This window comes from Hippocampus guttulatus, chromosome 14 (genome assembly GCF_054856545.1).
Source record: "Hippocampus guttulatus isolate MCC_2025c chromosome 14, RoL_Hgut_1.0, whole genome shotgun sequence".
NCBI classification, from domain to species: Eukaryota; Metazoa; Chordata; class Actinopteri; order Syngnathiformes; family Syngnathidae; genus Hippocampus; species Hippocampus guttulatus.
The window spans coordinates 18,900,467-18,921,454 of NC_141274.1; positions in this window are offsets into that span (position 1 = coordinate 18,900,467).

A 20,988-nucleotide genomic window follows, 5' to 3' on the forward strand; every position below is an offset into this window, starting at 1 on the left:
CTGACCACGTTTTGTGAGTTTGAATGTATCTTGATACGAATGAGTTGTGTGGTCAAATTAATGCTCATATAGGCTTCAGGATGACCTCCTGAACTAAATACATGTTGAAGTGTGTGCATAAGTCCTTTGGTTTAGGTGTGACACTCAATTTGAGTTTTTATTGCTTTAAATGCATTTTCAGCCCGAGCTGAGCACGTTTTGTGAGTTTGAATGTATCTTGATAGGAATGAGTTGTGTGGTCAAATTAATGCTCATATAGGCTTCAGGATGACCTCCTGAACTAAATACATGTTGAAGTGTGTGCATAAGTCCTTTGGTTTAGGCGTGACACTCAATTTGAGTTTTTATTGCGAAATGCATTTTCAGGCAGAGATGAGCAAGTTTTCTGAGTTTGAAGTATCTTCATAGGAATGAGTTGTGTGGTCAAATTAATGCTCATATAGGCTTCAGGATGACCTCCTGAACTAAATACATGTTGAAGTGTGTGCATAAGTCCTTTGGTTTAGGCGTGACACTCAATTTGAGTTTTTATTGCTTTAAATGCATTTTCAGCCCGAGCTGAGCGCGCTTTCTGACTTTGAATGTATCTTCATAGGAATAAGTTGTGTGGTCAAATTAATGCTCATTTAGGCTTCAGGTGGTCATCCGGAACAAAATACATGTTAAAGTGTGTGCATAAGTCCTTTGGTTTAGGTGTGACACTCAATTTGAGTTTTTATTGCGAAATGCATTTTCAGGCAGAGATGAGCAAGTTTTCTGAGTTTGAAGTATCTTCATAGGAATGAGTTGTGTGGTCAAATGAATGCTAATTTAGGCTTCAGGAGGTCATCCTGAACAAAATACATGTTGAAGTGTGTGCATAAGTCCTTTGGTTTAGGCGTGACACTCAATTTGAGTTTTTATTGCTTTAAATGCATTTTCAGCCCGAGCTGAGCATGTTTTGTGAGTTTGAATGTATCTTCATAGGATTGAGTTGTGTGGTCAACTTAATGTTCATTTAGGCTTCAGGAGGTCATCTTGAACAAAATACATGTTGAAGTGTGTGCATAAGTCCTTTGGTTTAGGTGTGACACTCAATTTGAGTTTTATTGCTTTAAATGCATTTTCAGCCCGAGCTGAGCACGTTTTGTGAGTGTGAATGTATCTTCATAGGAATGAATTGTGTAGTCAAATTAATGCTCATATGGGCTTCAGAAGGTCATCCTGAACAAAATACATGTTGAAGTGTGTGCATAAGTCCTTTGGTTTAGGCGTGACACTCAATTTGAGTTTTTATTGCTTTAAATGCATTTTCAGCCCGAGCTGAGCACGTTTTGTGAGTTTGAATGTATCTTGATAGGAATGAGTTGTGTGGTCAAATTAATGCTCATATAGGCTTCAGGATGACCTCCTGAACTAAATACATGTTGAAGTGTGTGCATAAGTCATTTGGTTTAGGCGTGACACTCAATTTGAGTTTTTATTGCGAAATGCATTTTCAGGCAGAGATGAGCAAGTTTTCTGAGTTTGAATGTATCTTCATAGGAATGAATTGTGTAGTCAAATTAATGCTCATATGGGCTTCAGGAGGTCATCCTGAACAAAATACATGTTGAAGTGTGTGCATAAGTCCTTTGGTTTTGGCGTGACACTCAATTTGAGGTTTTATTGCTTTGAATGCATTTTCAGCCCGAGCTGAGCACGTTTTGTGAGTTTGAATGTATCTTCATAAGAATGAGTTATGTGGTCAAATTAATGCTCATATAGGCTTCAGGATGACCTCTTGAACTAAATACATGTTTGAAGTGTGTGCATAAGTCCTTTGGTTTAGGCGTAACACTCAGTTTGAGTTTCTATTGCTTTAAATGCATTTTCAGCCCGAGCTGAGCACGTTTTGTGAGTTTGAATGTTTCTTCATAGGAATGAGTTGTGTGGTCAAATTAATGCTCATATAGGCTTCAGGATGACCTCCTGAACTAAATACATTTTGAAGTGTGTGCATAAGTCCTTTGGTTTAGGCGTGACACTCAATTTGAGTTTTTACTGCTTTAAATGCATTTTCAGCCCGAGCTGACCACGTTTTGTGAGTTTGAATGTATCTTGATACGAATGAGTTGTGTGGTCAAATTAATGCTCATATAGGCTTCAGGATGACCTCCTGAACTAAATACATGTTGAAGTGTGTGCATAAGTCCTTTGGTTTAGGCGTGACACTCAATTTGAGTTTTTATTGCTTTAAATGCATTTTCAGCCCGAGCTGAGCACGTTTTGTGAGTTTGAATGTATCTTGATAGGAATGAGTTGTGTGGTCAAATTAATGCTCATATAGGCTTCAGGATGACCTCCTGAACTAAATACATGTTGAAGTGTGTGCATAAGTCCTTTGGTTTAGGCGTGACACTCAATTTGAGTTTTTATTGCGAAATGCATTTTCAGGCAGAGATGAGCAGGTTTTCTGAGTTTGAAGTATCTTCATAGGATTGAGTTGTGTGGTCAAATTAATGCTCATATAGGCTTCAGGATGACCTCCTGAACTAAATACATGTTGAAGTGTGTGCATAAGTCCTTTGGTTTAGGCGTGACACTCAATTTGAGTTTTTATTGCTTTAAATGCATTTTCAGCCCGAGCTGAGCGCGCTTTCTGACTTTGAATGTATCTTCATAGGAATGAGTTGTGTGGTCAAATTAATGCTCATATAGGCTTCAGGATGACCTCCTGAACTAAATACATGTTAAAGTGTGTGCATAAGTCCTTTGGTTTAGGCGTGACACTCAATTTGAGTTTTTATTGCTTTAAATGCATTTTCAGCCCGAGCTGAGCGCGCTTTCTGACTTTGAATGTATCTTCATAGGATTGAGTTGTGTGGTCAACTTAATGTTCATTTAGGCTTCAGGAGGTCATCTTGAACAAAATACATGTTGAAGTGTGTGCATAAGTCCTTTGGTTTAGGTGTGACACTCAATTTGAGTTTTATTGCTTTAAATGCATTTTCAGCCCGAGCTGAGCACGTTTTGTGAGTGTGAATGTATCTTCATAGGAATAAGTTGTGTGGTCAAATTAATGCTCATTTAGGCTTCAGGTGGTCATCCTGAACAAAATACATGTTAAAGTGTGTGCATAAGTCCTTTGGTTTAGGTGTGACACTCAATTTGAGTTTTTATTGCGAAATGCATTTTCAGGCAGAGATGAGCAAGTTTTCTGAGTTTGAAGTATCTTCATAGGAATGAGTTGTGTGGTCAAATGAATGCTAATTTAGGCTTCAGGAGGTCATCCTGAACAAAATACATGTTGAAGTGTGTGCATAAGTCCTTTGGTTTAGGCGTGACACTCAATTTGAGTTTTTATTGCTTTAAATGCATTTTCAGCCCGAGCTGAGCATGTTTTGTGAGTTTGAATGTATCTTCATAGGATTGAGTTGTGTGGTCAACTTAATGTTCATTTAGGCTTCAGGAGGTCATCTTGAACAAAATACATGTTGAAGTGTGTGCATAAGTCCTTTGGTTTAGGTGTGACACTCAATTTGAGTTTTTATTGCTTTAAATGCATTTTCAGCCCGAGCTGAGCACGTTTTGTGAGTGTGAATGTATCTTCATAGGAATGAATTGTGTAGTCAAATTAATGCTCATATGGGCTTCAGGAGGTCATCCTGAACAAAATACATGTTGAAGTGTGTGCATAAGTCCTTTGGTTTAGGTGTGACACTCAATTTGAGTTTTTATTGCATTAAATGCATTTTCAGCCCGAGCTGAGCATGTTTTGTGAGTTTGAATGTATCTTCATAGGAATGAGTTGTGTGGTCAAATTAATGCTCATTTAGGCTTCAGGAGGACATCCTGAACTAAGTACATGTTGAAGTGTGTGCATAAGTCCTTTGGTTTGGGCGTGACACTCAATTTGAGTTTTTATTGCTTTAAATGCATTTTCAGCCCGAGCTGAGCGCGCTTTCTGACTTTGAATGTATCTTCATAGGAATGAGTTGTCTGGTCAAATTAATTCTCATATGGACTTCAGGAGGTCATCCTGAACAAAATACATGAAGTGTGTGCATAAGTCCTTTGGTTTAGGTGTGACACTCAATTTGAGTTTTTATTGCTTTAAATGCATTTTTAGCCCGAACTGAGCACGTTTTGTGAGTTTGAATGTATCTTCATAGGAATGAGTTGTGTGGTCAAATTAATGCTCATTTAGGCTTCAGGTGGTCATCCTGAACTAAATTCATGTTGAAGTGTGTGCATAATCCTTTGGTTTAGGCGTGACACTCAATTTGAGTTTTTATTGCTTTAAATGCATTTTCAGCCCGACCTGAGCACGTTTTGTGAGTTTGAATGTATCTTCATAGAATGAGTTGTGTGGTCAAATTAATGCTCATTTAGGCTTCAGGTGGTCATCCTGAACAAAATACATGTTGAAGTGTGTGCATAAGTCCTTTGGTTTAGGCGTGACACTCAATTTGAGTTTTTATTGCTTTAAATGCATTTTCAGCCCGAGCTGAGCGCGCTTTCTGACTTTGAATGTATCTTCATAGGAATGAGTTGTGTGGTCAAATTAATGCTCATATGGGCTTCAGGAGGTCATCCTGAACAAAATACATGTTAAGTGTGTGAATAAGTCCTTTGGTTTAGGTGTGACACTCAATTTGAGTTTTATTGCTTTAAATGCATTTTCAGCCCGAGCTGAGCACGTTTTGTGAGTTTGAATGTATCTTCATAGGAATGAGTTGTGTGGTCAAATTAATGCTCATTTAGGCTTCAGGTGGTCATCCTGAACTAAATACATGTTGAAGTGTGTGCATAAGTCCTTTGGTTTAGGCGTGACACTCAATTTGAGTTTTTATTGCTTTAAATGCATTTTCAGCCCGAGCTGAGCGCGCTTTCTGACTTTGAATGTATCTTCAAAGGAATGAGTTGTGTGGTCAAATTATTGCTCAAATAGGTTTCAGGAGGTCATCCTGAACAAAATACATGTTGAAGTGTGTGCATAAGTCCTTTGGTTCAGGCGTGACACTCAATTTGAGTTTTTATTGCTTTAAATGCATTTTCAGCCCGAGCTGAGCACGTTTTGTGAGTTTGAATGTATCTTCATAGGAATGAGTTGTGTAGTCAAATTAATGCTCATATGGGCTTCAGGAGGTCATCCTGAACAAAATACATGTTGAAGTGTGTGCATAAGTCCTTTGTTTTAGGTGTGACACTCAATTTGAGTTTTTATTGCGAAATGCATTTTCAGGCAGAGATGAGCAAGTTTTCTGAGTTTGAAGTATCTTCATAGGAATGAGTTGTGTGGTCAAATTAATGCTAATTTAGGCTTCAGGAGGTCATCCTGAACAAAATACATGTTGAAGTGTGTGCATAAGTCCTTTGGTTTTGGCGTGACACTCAATTTGAGGTTTTATTGCTTTGAATGCATTTTCAGCCCGAGCTGAGCACGTTTTTTGAGTTTGAATGTATCTTGATAGGAATGAGTTGTGTGGTCAAATTAATGCTGATATAGGCTTCAGGATGACCTCTTGAACTAAATACATGTTGAAGTGTGTGCATAAGTACTTTGGTTTAGGCGTGACACTCAATTTGAGTTTTTATTGCTTTAAATGCATTTTTAGCCCGAGCTGAGCACGTTTTGTGAGTTTGAATGTATCTTCATAGGAATGAGTTGTATGGTCAACTTAATGTTCATTTAGGCTTCAGGATGACCTCCTGAACTAAATACATGTTGAAGTGTGTGCATAAGTCCTTTGGTTTAGGCGTCACACTCAATTTGAGGTTTTATTGCTTTGAATGCATTTTCTGCCCGAGCTGACCACGTTTTGTGAGTTTGAATGTATCTTCATAGGAATGAGTTGTGTGGTCAAATTAATGCTCATATAGGCTTCAGGATGACCTCCTGAACTAAATACATGTTGAAGTGTGTGCATAAGTCCTTTGGTTTAGGCGTGACACTCAATTTGAGTTTTTATTGCTTTAAATGCATTTTCAGCCCGAGCTGAGCATGTTTTGTGAGTTTGAATGTATCTTCATAGGAATGAGTTGTGTGGTCAACTTAATGTTCATTTAGGCTTCAGGAGGTCATCTTGAACAAAATACATGTTGAAGTGTGTGCATAAATCCTTTGGTTTAGGTGTGACACTCAATTTGAGTTTTTATTGCTTTAAATGCATTTTCAGCCCGAGCTGAGCACGTTTTGTGAGTGTGAATGTATCTTCATAGGAATGAATTGTGTAGTCAAATTAATGCTCATATGGGCTTCAGGAGGTCATCCTGAACAAAATACATGTTGAAGTGTGTGCATAAGTCCTTTGGTTTAGGTGTGACACTCGATTTGAGTTTTTATTGCATTAAATGCATTTTCAGCCCGAGCTGAGCACGTTTTGTGAGTTTGAATGTATCTTCATAGGAATGAGTTGTGTGGTCAAATTAATGCTCATTTAGGCTTCAGGAGGACATCCTGAACTAAGTACATGTTGAAGTGTGTGCATAAGTCCTTTGGTTTGGGCGTGACACTCAATTTGAGTTTTTATTGCTTTAAATGCATTTTCAGCCCGAGCTGAGCGCGCTTTCTGACTTTGAATGTATCTTCATAGGAATGAGTTGTCTGGTCAAATTAATGCTCATTTAGGCTTCAGGTGGTCATCCTGAACTAAATACATGTTGAAGTGTGTGCATAATCCTTTGGTTTAGGCGTGATACTCAATTTGAGTTTTTATTGCTTTAAATGCATTTTCAGCCCGAGCTGAGCGCGCTTTCTGACTTTGAATGTATCTTCATAGGAATGAGTTGTGTGGTCAAATTAATGCTCATATGGGCTTCAGGAGGTCATCCTGAACAAAATACATGTTGAAGTGTGTGCATAAGTCCTTTGGTTTAGGCGTGACACTCAATTTGAGTTTTTATTGCTTTAAATGCATTTTCAGCCCGAGCTGAGCACGTTTTGTGAGTTTGAATGTATCTTGATAGGAATGAGTTGTGTGGTCAAATTAATGCTCATATAGGCTTCAGGATGACCTCCTGAACTAAATACATGTTGAAGTGTGTGCATAAGTCCTTTGGTTTAGGCGTGACACTCAATTTGAGTTTTTATTGCGAAATGCATTTTCAGGCAGAGATGAGCAAGTTTTCTGAGTTTGAAGTATCTTCATAGGAATGAGTTGTGTGGTCAAATTAATGCTCATATAGGCTTCAGGATGACCTCCTGAACTAAATACATGTTGAAGTGTGTGCATAAGTCCTTTGGTTTAGGCGTGACACTCAATTTGAGTTTTTATTGCTTTAAATGCATTTTCAGCCCGAGCTGAGCGCGCTTTCTGACTTTGAATGTATCTTCATAGGAATAAGTTGTGTGGTCAAATTAATGCTCATTTAGGCTTCAGGTGGTCATCCTGAACAAAATACATGTTAAAGTGTGTGCATAAGTCCTTTGGTTTAGGTGTGACACTCAATTTGAGTTTTTATTGCGAAATGCATTTTCAGGCAGAGATGAGCAAGTTTTCTGAGTTTGAAGTATCTTCATAGGAATGAGTTGTGTGGTCAAATGAATGCTAATTTAGGCTTCAGGAGGTCATCCTGAACAAAATACATGTTGAAGTGTGTGCATAAGTCCTTTGGTTTAGGCGTGACACTCAATTTGAGTTTTTATTGCTTTAAATGCATTTTCAGCCCGAGCTGAGCATGTTTTGTGAGTTTGAATGTATCTTCATAGGATTGAGTTGTGTGGTCAACTTAATGTTCATTTAGGCTTCAGGAGGTCATCTTGAACAAAATACATGTTGAAGTGTGTGCATAAGTCCTTTGGTTTAGGTGTGACACTCAATTTGAGTTTTATTGCTTTAAATGCATTTTCAGCCCGAGCTGAGCACGTTTTGTGAGTGTGAATGTATCTTCATAGGAATGAATTGTGTAGTCAAATTAATGCTCATATGGGCTTCAGGAGGTCATCCTGAACAAAATACATGTTGAAGTGTGTGCATAAGTCCTTTGGTTTAGGTGTGACACTCAATTTGAGTTTTTATTGCTTTAAATGCATTTTTAGCCCGAACTGAGCACGTTTTGTGAGTTTGAATGTATCTTCATAGGAATGAGTTGTGTGGTCAAATTAATGCTCATTTAGGCTTCAGGTGGTCATCCTGAACTAAATTCATGTTGAAGTGTGTGCATAATCCTTTGGTTTAGGCGTGACACTCAATTTGAGTTTTTATTGCTTTAAATGCATTTTCAGCCCGACCTGAGCACGTTTTGTGAGTTTGAATGTATCTTCATAGAATGAGTTGTGTGGTCAAATTAATGCTCATTTAGGCTTCAGGTGGTCATCCTGAACAAAATACATGTTGAAGTGTGTGCATAAGTCCTTTGGTTTAGGCGTGACACTCAATTTGAGTTTTTATTGCTTTAAATGCATTTTCAGCCCGAGCTGAGCGCGCTTTCTGACTTTGAATGTATCTTCATAGGAATGAGTTGTGTGGTCAAATTAATGCTCATATGGGCTTCAGGAGGTCATCCTGAACAAAATACATGTTAAGTGTGTGAATAAGTCCTTTGGTTTAGGTGTGACACTCAATTTGAGTTTTATTGCTTTAAATGCATTTTCAGCCCGAGCTGAGCACGTTTTGTGAGTTTGAATGTATCTTCATAGGAATGAGTTGTGTGGTCAAATTAATGCTCATTTAGGCTTCAGGTGGTCATCCTGAACTAAATACATGTTGAAGTGTGTGCATAAGTCCTTTGGTTTAGGCGTGACACTCAATTTGAGTTTTTATTGCTTTAAATGCATTTTCAGCCCGAGCTGAGCGCGCTTTCTGACTTTGAATGTATCTTCAAAGGAATGAGTTGTGTGGTCAAATTATTGCTCAAATAGGTTTCAGGAGGTCATCCTGAACAAAATACATGTTGAAGTGTGTGCATAAGTCCTTTGGTTCAGGCGTGACACTCAATTTGAGTTTTTATTGCTTTAAATGCATTTTCAGCCCGAGCTGAGCACGTTTTGTGAGTTTGAATGTATCTTCATAGGAATGAGTTGTGTAGTCAAATTAATGCTCATATGGGCTTCAGGAGGTCATCCTGAACAAAATACATGTTGAAGTGTGTGCATAAGTCCTTTGTTTTAGGTGTGACACTCAATTTGAGTTTTTATTGCGAAATGCATTTTCAGGCAGAGATGAGCAAGTTTTCTGAGTTTGAAGTATCTTCATAGGAATGAGTTGTGTGGTCAAATTAATGCTAATTTAGGCTTCAGGAGGTCATCCTGAACAAAATACATGTTGAAGTGTGTGCATAAGTCCTTTGGTTTTGGCGTGACACTCAATTTGAGGTTTTATTGCTTTGAATGCATTTTCAGCCCGAGCTGAGCACGTTTTTTGAGTTTGAATGTATCTTGATAGGAATGAGTTGTGTGGTCAAATTAATGCTGATATAGGCTTCAGGATGACCTCTTGAACTAAATACATGTTGAAGTGTGTGCATAAGTACTTTGGTTTAGGCGTGACACTCAATTTGAGTTTTTATTGCTTTAAATGCATTTTTAGCCCGAGCTGAGCACGTTTTGTGAGTTTGAATGTATCTTCATAGGAATGAGTTGTATGGTCAACTTAATGTTCATTTAGGCTTCAGGATGACCTCCTGAACTAAATACATGTTGAAGTGTGTGCATAAGTCCTTTGGTTTAGGCGTCACACTCAATTTGAGGTTTTATTGCTTTGAATGCATTTTCTGCCCGAGCTGACCACGTTTTGTGAGTTTGAATGTATCTTCATAGGAATGAGTTGTGTGGTCAAATTAATGCTCATATAGGCTTCAGGATGACCTCCTGAACTAAATACATGTTGAAGTGTGTGCATAAGTCCTTTGGTTTAGGCGTGACACTCAATTTGAGTTTTTATTGCTTTAAATGCATTTTCAGCCCGAGCTGAGCATGTTTTGTGAGTTTGAATGTATCTTCATAGGAATGAGTTGTGTGGTCAACTTAATGTTCATTTAGGCTTCAGGAGGTCATCTTGAACAAAATACATGTTGAAGTGTGTGCATAAATCCTTTGGTTTAGGTGTGACACTCAATTTGAGTTTTTATTGCTTTAAATGCATTTTCAGCCCGAGCTGAGCACGTTTTGTGAGTGTGAATGTATCTTCATAGGAATGAATTGTGTAGTCAAATTAATGCTCATATGGGCTTCAGGAGGTCATCCTGAACAAAATACATGTTGAAGTGTGTGCATAAGTCCTTTGGTTTAGGTGTGACACTCGATTTGAGTTTTTATTGCATTAAATGCATTTTCAGCCCGAGCTGAGCACGTTTTGTGAGTTTGAATGTATCTTCATAGGAATGAGTTGTGTGGTCAAATTAATGCTCATTTAGGCTTCAGGAGGACATCCTGAACTAAGTACATGTTGAAGTGTGTGCATAAGTCCTTTGGTTTGGGCGTGACACTCAATTTGAGTTTTTATTGCTTTAAATGCATTTTCAGCCCGAGCTGAGCGCGCTTTCTGACTTTGAATGTATCTTCATAGGAATGAGTTGTCTGGTCAAATTAATGCTCATTTAGGCTTCAGGTGGTCATCCTGAACTAAATACATGTTGAAGTGTGTGCATAATCCTTTGGTTTAGGCGTGATACTCAATTTGAGTTTTTATTGCTTTAAATGCATTTTCAGCCCGAGCTGAGCGCGCTTTCTGACTTTGAATGTATCTTCATAGGAATGAGTTGTGTGGTCAAATTAATGCTCATATGGGCTTCAGGAGGTCATCCTGAACAAAATACATGTTGAAGTGTGTGCATAAGTCCTTTGGTTTAGGCGTGACACTCAATTTGAGTTTTTATTGCTTTAAATGCATTTTCAGCCCGAGCTGAGCACGTTTTGTGAGTTTGAATGTATCTTGATAGGAATGAGTTGTGTGGTCAAATTAATGCTCATATAGGCTTCAGGATGACCTCCTGAACTAAATACATGTTGAAGTGTGTGCATAAGTCCTTTGGTTTAGGCGTGACACTCAATTTGAGTTTTTATTGCGAAATGCATTTTCAGGCAGAGATGAGCAAGTTTTCTGAGTTTGAAGTATCTTCATAGGAATGAGTTGTGTGGTCAAATTAATGCTCATATAGGCTTCAGGATGACCTCCTGAACTAAATACATGTTGAAGTGTGTGCATAAGTCCTTTGGTTTAGGCGTGACACTCAATTTGAGTTTTTATTGCTTTAAATGCATTTTCAGCCCGAGCTGAGCGCGCTTTCTGACTTTGAATGTATCTTCATAGGAATAAGTTGTGTGGTCAAATTAATGCTCATTTAGGCTTCAGGTGGTCATCCTGAACAAAATACATGTTAAAGTGTGTGCATAAGTCCTTTGGTTTAGGTGTGACACTCAATTTGAGTTTTTATTGCGAAATGCATTTTCAGGCAGAGATGAGCAAGTTTTCTGAGTTTGAAGTATCTTCATAGGAATGAGTTGTGTGGTCAAATGAATGCTAATTTAGGCTTCAGGAGGTCATCCTGAACAAAATACATGTTGAAGTGTGTGCATAAGTCCTTTGGTTTAGGCGTGACACTCAATTTGAGTTTTTATTGCTTTAAATGCATTTTCAGCCCGAGCTGAGCATGTTTTGTGAGTTTGAATGTATCTTCATAGGATTGAGTTGTGTGGTCAACTTAATGTTCATTTAGGCTTCAGGAGGTCATCTTGAACAAAATACATGTTGAAGTGTGTGCATAAGTCCTTTGGTTTAGGTGTGACACTCAATTTGAGTTTTATTGCTTTAAATGCATTTTCAGCCCGAGCTGAGCACGTTTTGTGAGTGTGAATGTATCTTCATAGGAATGAATTGTGTAGTCAAATTAATGCTCATATGGGCTTCAGGAGGTCATCCTGAACAAAATACATGTTGAAGTGTGTGCATAAGTCCTTTGGTTTAGGCGTGACACTCAATTTGAGTTTTTATTGCTTTAAATGCATTTTCAGCCCGAGCTGAGCACGTTTTGTAAGTTTGAATGTATCTTCATAGGAATGAGTTGTGTAGTCAAATTAATGCTCATATGGGCTTCAGGAGGTCATCCTGAACAAAATACATGTTGAAGTGTGTGCATAAGTCCTTTGGTTTAGGCGTGACACTCAATTTGAGGTTTTATTGCTTTGAATGCATTTTCAGCCCGAGCTGAGCACGTGTTGTGAGTTTGAATGTATCTTGATAGGAATGAGTTGTGTATTCAAATTAGTGCCCATTTAGGTGTCAGGGGGACATCCTGAACAAAATGCATGTTGAAGTGTGTGTATAAGTCCTTTGGTTTAGGCGTGACACTCAATTTGAGTTTTTATTCCTTTAAATGCATTTTCAGCCCGAGCTGAGCACGTTTTGTGAGTTTGAATGTATCTTCATAGGAATGAGTTTTGTGGTCAAATTAATGTTCATATGGGCTTCAGGAAGTCATCCTGAACAAAATACATGTTGAAGTGTGTGCATAAGTCCTTTGGTTTAGGTGTGACACTCAATTTGAGTTTTTATTGCTTTAAATGCATTTTCAGCCCGAGCTGAGCACGTTTTGTGAGTTTGAATGTATCTTCATAGGAATGAGTTGTGTGGTCAAATTATTGCTCATTTAGGCTTCAGGTGGTCATCCTGAACAAAATACATGTTGAAGTGTGTGCATAAGTCCTTTGGTTTAGGCGTGACACTCAATTTGAGTTTTTATTGCTTTAAATGCATTTTCAGCCCGAGCTGAGCACGTTTTGAGAGTTTGAATGTATCTTCATAGGAATGAGTTGTGTGGTCAAATTAATGCTCATTTAGGCTTCAGGTGGTCATCCTGAACAAAATATATGTTGAAGTGTGTGCATAAGTCCTTTGGTTTAGGTGTGACACTCACTTTGAGTTTTTATTGCTTTAAATGCATTTTCAGCCCGAGCTGAGCACGTTTTGTGAGTTTGAATGTATCTTCATAGGAATGAGTTGTGTGGTCAAATTATTGCTCATTTAGGCTTCAGGTGGTCATCCTGAACAAAATACATGTTGAAGTGTGTGCATAAGTTCTTTGGTTTAGGCGTGACACTCACTTTGAGTTTTTATTGCTTTAAAATTATTTCAGCCCGAGCTGAGCACGTTTTGTGAGTTTGAATGTATCTTCATAGGAATGAGTTGTGTGGTCAAATGAATGCTCATTTAGGCTTCAGGAGGTCATCTTGAACAAAATATATGTTGAAGTGTGTGCATAAGTCCTTTGGTTTATGCGTGACACTCAATTTGAGTTTTTATTGCTTTAAATGCATTTTCAGCCCGAGCTGAGCATGTTTTGTGAGTTTGAATGTATCTTCATAGGAATGAGTTGTGTGGTCAACTTAATGTTCATTTAGGCTTCAGGAGGTCATCTTGAACAAAATACATGTTGAAGTGTGTGCATAAATCCTTTGGTTTAGGTGTGACACTCAATTTGAGTTTTTATTGCTTTAAATGCATTTTCAGCCCGAGCTGAGCACGTTTTGTGAGTGTGAATGTATCTTCATAGGAATGAATTGTGTAGTCAAATTAATGCTCATATGGGCTTCAGGAGGTCATCCTGAACAAAATACATGTTGAAGTGTGTGCATAAGTCCTTTGGTTTAGGTGTGACACTCAATTTGAGTTTTTATTGCATTAAATGCATTTTCAGCCCGAGCTGAGCACGTTTTGTGAGTTTGAATGTATCTTCATAGGAATGAGCTGTGTGGTCAAATTAATGCTCATTTAGGCTTCAGGAGGACATCCTGAACTAAGTACATGTTGAAGTGTGTGCATAAGTCCTTTGGTTTGGGCGTGACACTCAATTTGAGTTTTTATTGCTTTAAATGCATTTTCAGCCCGAGCTGAGCGCGCTTTCTGACTTTGAATGTATCTTCATAGGAATGAGTTGTCTGGTCAAATTAATTCTCATATGGACTTCAGGAGGTCATCCTGAACAAAATTCATGTTGAAGTGTGTGCATAAGTCCTTTGGTTTAGGCGTGACACTCAATTTGAGGTTTTATTGCTTTGAATGCATTTTCAGCCCGAGCTGAGCACGTTTTGTGAGTTTGAATGTATCTTGATACGAATGAGTTGTGTGGTCAAATTAATGCTCATATAGGCTTCAGGATGACCTCCTGAACAAAATACATGTTGAAGTGTGTGCATAAGTCCTTTGGTTTAGGCGTGACACTCAATTTGAGTTTTTATTGCTTTAAATGCATTTTCAGCCCGAGCTGAGCACGTTTTGTGAGTTTGAATGTATCTTCATAGGAATGAGTTGTGTGGTCAAATTAATGCTCATATAGGCTTCAGGATGACCTCCTGAAGTAAATACATGTTGAAGTGTGTGCATAAGTCCTTTGGTTTAGGCGTGACACTCAATTTGAGTTTTTATAACTTTAAATGCATTTTCAGCCCGAGCTGAGCACGTTTTGTGAGTTTGAATGTATCTTCATAAGAATGAGTTATGTGCTCAAATTAATGCTCATATAGGCTTCAGGATGACCTCTTGAACTAAATACATGTTGAAGTGTGTGAATAAGTCCTTTGGTTTAGGTGTGACACTCAATTTGAGTTTTATTGCTTTAAATGCATTTTCAGCCCGAGCTGAGCACGTTTTGTGAGTTTGAATGTATCTTCATAGGAATGAGTTGTGTGGTCAAATTAATGCTCATATAGGCTTCAGGATGACCTCCTGAACTAAATACATGTTGAAGTGTGTGCATAAGTCCTTTGGTTTAGGCGTGACACTCAATTTGAGTTTTTATTGCTTTAAATGCATTTTCAGCCCGAGCTGAGCACGTTTTGTGAGTGTGAATGTATCTTCATAGGAATGAATTGTGTAGTCAAATTAATGCTCATATGGGCTTCAGGAGGTCATCCTGAACAAAATACATGTTGAAGTGTGTGCATAAGTCCTTTGGTTTAGGTGTGACACTCAATTTGAGTTTTTATTGCAATAAATGCATTTTCAGCCCGAGCTGAGCACGTTTTTTGAGTTTGAATGTATCTTCATAGGAATGAGTTGTGTGGTCAAATTAATGCTCATTTAGGCTTCAGGTGGTCATCCTGAACAAAATACATGTCGAAGTGTGTGCATAAATCCTTTGGTTTAGGCGTGACACTCAATTTGAGTTTTTATTCCTTGAAATGCATTTTCAGCCCGAGCTGAGCACGTTTTGTGAGTTTGAATGTATCTTCATAGGAATGAGTTGTGTGGTCAAATTAATGCTCATTTAGGCTTCAGGTGGTCATCCTGAACTAAATACATGTTGAAGTGTGTGCATAATCCTTTGGTTTAGGCGTGACACTCAATTTGAGTTTTTATTGCTTTAAAATTATTTCAGCCCTCGCTGAGCACGTTTTGTGAGTTTGAATGTATCTTCATAGGAATGAGTTGTGTGGTCAAATGAATGCTAATTTAGGCTTCAGGAGGTCATCTTGAACAAAATATATGTTGAAGTGTGTGCATAAGTCCTTTGGTTTAGGCGTGACACTCAATTTGAGTTTTTATTGCTTTAAATGCATTTTCAGCCCGAGCTGAGTATGTTTTGTGAGTTTGAATGTATCTTCATAGGATTGAGTTGTGTGGTCAACTTAATGTTCATTTAGGCTTCAGGAGGTCATCTTGAACAAAATACATGTTGAAGTGTGTGCATTAGTCCTTTGGTTTAGGTGTGACACTCAATTTGAGTTTTTATTGCTTTAAATGCATTTTCAGCCCGAGCTGAGCACGTTTTGTGAGTGTGAATGTATCTTCATAGGAATGAATTGTGTAGTCAAATTAATGCTCATATGGGCTTCAGGAGGTCATCCTGAACAAAATACATGTTGAAGTGTGTGCATAAGTCCTTTGGTTTAGGTGTGACACTCAATTTGAGTTTTTATTGCTTTAAATGCATTTTCAGCCCGAACTGAGCACGTTTTGTGAGTTTGAATGTATCTTCATAGGAATGAGTTGTGTGGTCAAATTAATGCTCATTTAGGCTTCAGGTGGTCATCCTGAACTAAATACATGTTGAAGTGTGTGCATAATCCTTTGGTTTAGGCGTGACACTCAATTTGAGTTTTTATTGCTTTAAGTGCATTTTCAGCCCGAGCTGAGCGCGCTTTCTGACTTTGAATGTATCTTCATAGGAATGAGTTGTATGGTCAAATCAATGCTCATATAGGCTTCGGGAGGTCATCCTGAACAAAATACATGTTGAAGTGTGTGCATAAGTCCTTTGGTTTAGGCGTCACACTCAATTTGAGGTTTTATTGCTTTGAATGCATTTTCTGCCCGAGCTGACCACGTTTTGTGAGTTTGAATGTATCTTGATACGAATGAGTTGTGTGGTCAAATTAATGCTCATATGGGCTTCAGGAGGTCATCCTGAACAAAATACATGTTAAGTGTGTGAATAAGTCCTTTGGTTTAGGTGTGACACTCAATTTGAGTTTTATTGCTTTAAATGCATTTTCAGCCCGAGCTGAGCACGTTTTGTGAGTTTGAATGTATCTTCATAGGAATGAGTTGTGTGGTCAAATTAATGCTGATTTAGGCTTCAGGAGGTCATCCTGAACAAAATACATGTTGAAGTGTGTGCATAAGTCCTTTGGTTTTGGCGTGACACTCAATTTGAGGTTTTATTGCTTTGAATGCATTTTCAGCCCGAGCTGAGCACGTTTTGTGAGTTTGAATGTATCTTGATAGGAATGAGTTGTGTGGTCAAATTAATGCTGATATAGGCTTCAGGATGACCTCTTGAACTAAATACATGTTGAAGTGTGTGCATAAGTCCTTTGGTTTAGGCGTGACACTCAATTTGAGTTTTTATTGCTTTAAATGCATTTTCAGCCCGAGCTGAGCACGTTTTGTGAGTTTGAATGTATCTTCATAGGAATGAGTTGTATGGTCAAATCAATGCTCATATAGGCTTCGGGAGGTCATCCTGAACAAAATACATGTTGAAGTGTGTGCATAAGTCCTTTGGTTTAGGCGTCACACTCAATTTGAGGTTTTATTGCTTTGAATGCATTTTCTGCCCGAGCTGACCACGTTTTGTGAGTTTGAATGTATCTTGATACGAATGAGTTGTGTGGTCAAATTAATGCTCATATAGGCTTCAGGATGACCTCCTGAACTAAATACATGTTGAAGTGTGTGCATAAGTCCTTTGGTTTAGGCGTGACACTCAATTTGAGTTTTTATTGCTTTAAATGCATTTTCAGCCCGAGCTGAGCACGTTTTGTGAGTTTGAATGTATCTTGATAGGAATGAGTTGTGTGGTCAAATTAATGCTCATATAGGCTTCAGGATGACCTCTTGAACTAAATACATGTTGAAGTGTGTGCATAAGTCCTTTGGTTTAGGCGTGACACTCAATTTGAGTTTTTATTGCTTTAAATGCATTTTCAGCCCGAGCTGAGCACGTTTTGTGAGTTTGAATGTATCTTCATAGGAATGAGTTGTATGGTCAAATCAATGCTCATATAGGCTTCGGGAGGTCATCCTGAACAAAATACATGTTGAAGTGTGTGCATAAGTCCTTTGGTTTAGGCGTCACACTCAATTTGAGGTTTTATTGCTTTGAATGCATTTTCTGCCCGAGCTGACCACGTTTTGTGAGTTTGAATGTATCTTGATACGAATGAGTTGTGTGGTCAAATTAATGCTCATATAGGCTTCAGGATGACCTCCTGAACTAAATACATGTTGAAGTGTGTGCATAAGTCCTTTGGTTTAGGCGTGACACTCAATTTGAGTTTTTATTGCTTTAAATGCATTTTCAGCCCGAGCTGAGCACGTTTTGTGAGTTTGAATGTATCTTGATAGGAATGGGTTGTATGGTCAAATTAATGCTCATATAGGCTTCAGGATGACCTCCTGAACTAAATACATGTTGAAGTGTGTGCATAAGTACTTTGGTTTAGGCGTGACACTCAATTTGAGTTTTTATAACTTTAAATGCATTTTCAGCCCGAGCTGAGCACGTTTTGTGAGTTTGAATGTATCTTCATAAGAATGAGTTATGTGGTCAAATTAATGCTCATATAGGCTTCAGGATGAACTCTTGAACTAAATACATGTTGAAGTGTGTGCATAAGTCCTTTGGTTTAGGCGTGACACTCAATTTGAGTTTTTATTGCTTTAAATGCATTTTCAGCCCGAGGTGAGCACGTTTTTTGAGTTTGAATGTATCTTCATAGGAATGAGTTGTGTGGTCAAATCAATGCTCATATAGGCTTCGGGAGGTCATCCTGAACAAAATACATGTTGAAGTGTGTGCATAAGTCCTTTGGTTTAGAAGTGACACTCAATTTGAGTTTTTATAACTTTAAATGCATTTTCAGCCCGAGCTGAGCACGTTTTGTGAGTTTGAATGTATCTTCATAAGAATGAGTTATGTGGTCAAATTAATGCTCATATAGGCTTCAGGATGACCTCTTGAACTAAATACATGTTGAAGTGTGTGCATAAGTCCTTTGGTTTAGGCGTGACACTCAATTTGAGTTTTTATTGCTTTAAATGCATTTTCAGCCCGAGCTGAGCACGTTTTGTGAGTTTGAATGTATCTTCATAGGAATGAGTTGTATGGTCAAATCAATGCTCATATAGGCTTCGTGAGGTCATCCTGAACAAAATACATGTTGAAGTGTGTGCATAAGTCCTTTGGTTTAGGTGTGACACTCAATTTGAGTTTTTATTGCTTTAAATGCATTTTCAGCCCGAGCTGAGCACGTTTTGTGAGTGTGAATGTATCTTCATAGGAATGAATTGTGTAGTCAAATTAATGCTCATATGGGCTTCAGGAGGTCATCCTGAACAAAATACATGTTGAGGTGTGTGCATAAGTCCTTTGGTTTAGGCGTGACACTCAATTTGAGTTTTTATTGCTTTAAATGCATTTTCAGCCCGAGGTGAGCACGTTTTTTGAGTTTGAATGTATCTTCATAGGAATGAGTTGTGTGGTCAAATCAATGCTCATATAGGCTTCGGGAGGTCATCCTGAACAAAATACATGTTGAAGTGTGTGCATAAGTCCTTTGGTTTAGGCGTGACACTCAATTTGAGTTTTTATAACTTTAAATGCATTGTCAGCCCGAGCTGAGCACGTTTTGTGAGTTTGAATGTATCTTCATAAGAATGAGTTATGTGGTCAAATTAATGCTCATATAGGCTTCAGGATGACCTCTTGAACTAAATACATGTTGAAGTGTGTGCATAAGTCCTTTGGTTTAGGCGTGACACTCAATTTGAGTTTTTATTGCTTTAAATGCATTTTCAGCCCGAGCTGAGCACGTTTTGTGAGTTTGAATGTATCTTCATAGGAATGAGTTGTATGGTCAAATCAATGCTCATATAGGCTTCGGGAGGTCATCCTGAACAAAATACATGTTGAAGTGTGTGCATAAGTCCTTTGGTTTAGGTGTGACACTCAATTTGAGTTTTTATTGCTTTAAATGCATTTTCAGCCCGAGCTGAGCACGTTTTGTGAGTGTGAATGTATCTTCATAGGAATGAATTGTGTAGTCAAATTAATGCTCGTATGGGCTTCAGGAGGTCATCCTGAACAAAATACATGTTGAGGTGTGTGCATAAGTCCTTTGGTTTAGGTGTGACACTCAATTTGAGTTTTTATTGCATTAAATGCATTTTCAGCCCGAGCTGAGCACGCTTTTTGAGTTTGAATGTATCTTCATAGGAATGAGTTGTGTGGTCAAATTAATGCTCATTTAGGCTTCAGGTGGTCATCCTGAACAAAATACATGTTGAAGTGTGTGCATAAATCCTTTGGCTTAGGCGTGACACTCAATTTGAGTTTTTATTGCTTTAAATGCATTTTCAGCCCGAGCTGAGCACGTTTTTTGAGTTTGAATGTATCTTCATAGGAATGAGTTGTGTGGTCAAATCAATGCTCATATAGGCTTCGGGAGGTCATCCTGAACAAAATACATGTCGAAGTGTGTGCATAAGTCCTTTGGTTTAGGCGTGACACTCAATTTGAGTTTTTATTCCTTTAAATGCATTTTCAGCCCGAGCTGAGGACGTTTTGTGAATTTGAATGTATCTTCATAGGAATGAGTTGTGTGGTCAAATTAATGCTCATATAGGCTTCAGGATGACCTCCTGAACTAAATACATGTTGAAGTGTGTGCATAAGTTCTTTGGTTTAGGCGTGACACTCACTTTGAGTTTTTATTGCTTTAAAATTATTTCAGCCCGAGCTGAGCACGTTTTGTGAGTTTGAATGTATCTTCATAGGAATGAGTTGTGTGGTCAAATGAATGCTCATTTAGGCTTCAGGAGGTCATTTTGAACAAAATATATGTTGAAGTGTGTGCATAAGTCCTTTGGTTTAGGCGTGACACTCAATTTGAGTTTTTATTGCTTTAAATGCATTTTCAGGCCGAGCTGAGCACGTTTTGTGAGTTAAAATGTATCTTCATAGGAATAAGTTGTGTCGTCAAATGAATGCTAATTTAGGCTTCAGGAGGTAACCTTGAACAAAATACATGTTGAAGTGTGTGCATAAGTCCTTTGGTTTAGGCGTGACACTCAATTTGAGTTTTTATTGCTTTAAATGCATTTTCAGCCCGAGCTGAGCACGTTTTGTGAGTTTGAATGTATCTTCATAGGAATGAGTTGTGTGGTCAAATTATTGCTCATTTAGGCTTCTTCAGGTCATCCTGAACAAAATACATGTTGAAGTGTGTGCATAAATCCTTTGGTTTAGGTGTGACACTCAATTTGAGTTTTTCTTGCTTTAAATGCATTTTCAGCCCGAGCTGAGCACGTTTTGTGAGTGTGAATGTATCTTCATAGGAATGAATTGTGTAGTCAAATTAATGCTCATATGGGCTTCAGGAGGTAATCCTGAACAAAATACATGTTGAAGTGTGTGCATAAGTCCTTTGGTTTAGGTGTGACACTCAATTTGAGTTTTTATTGCATTAAATGCATTTTCAGCCCGAGCTGAGCACGTTTTGTGAGTTTGAATGTATCTTCATAGGAATGAGTTGTGTGGTCAAATTAATGCTCATTTAGGCTTCAGGATGAACTCTTGAACTAAATA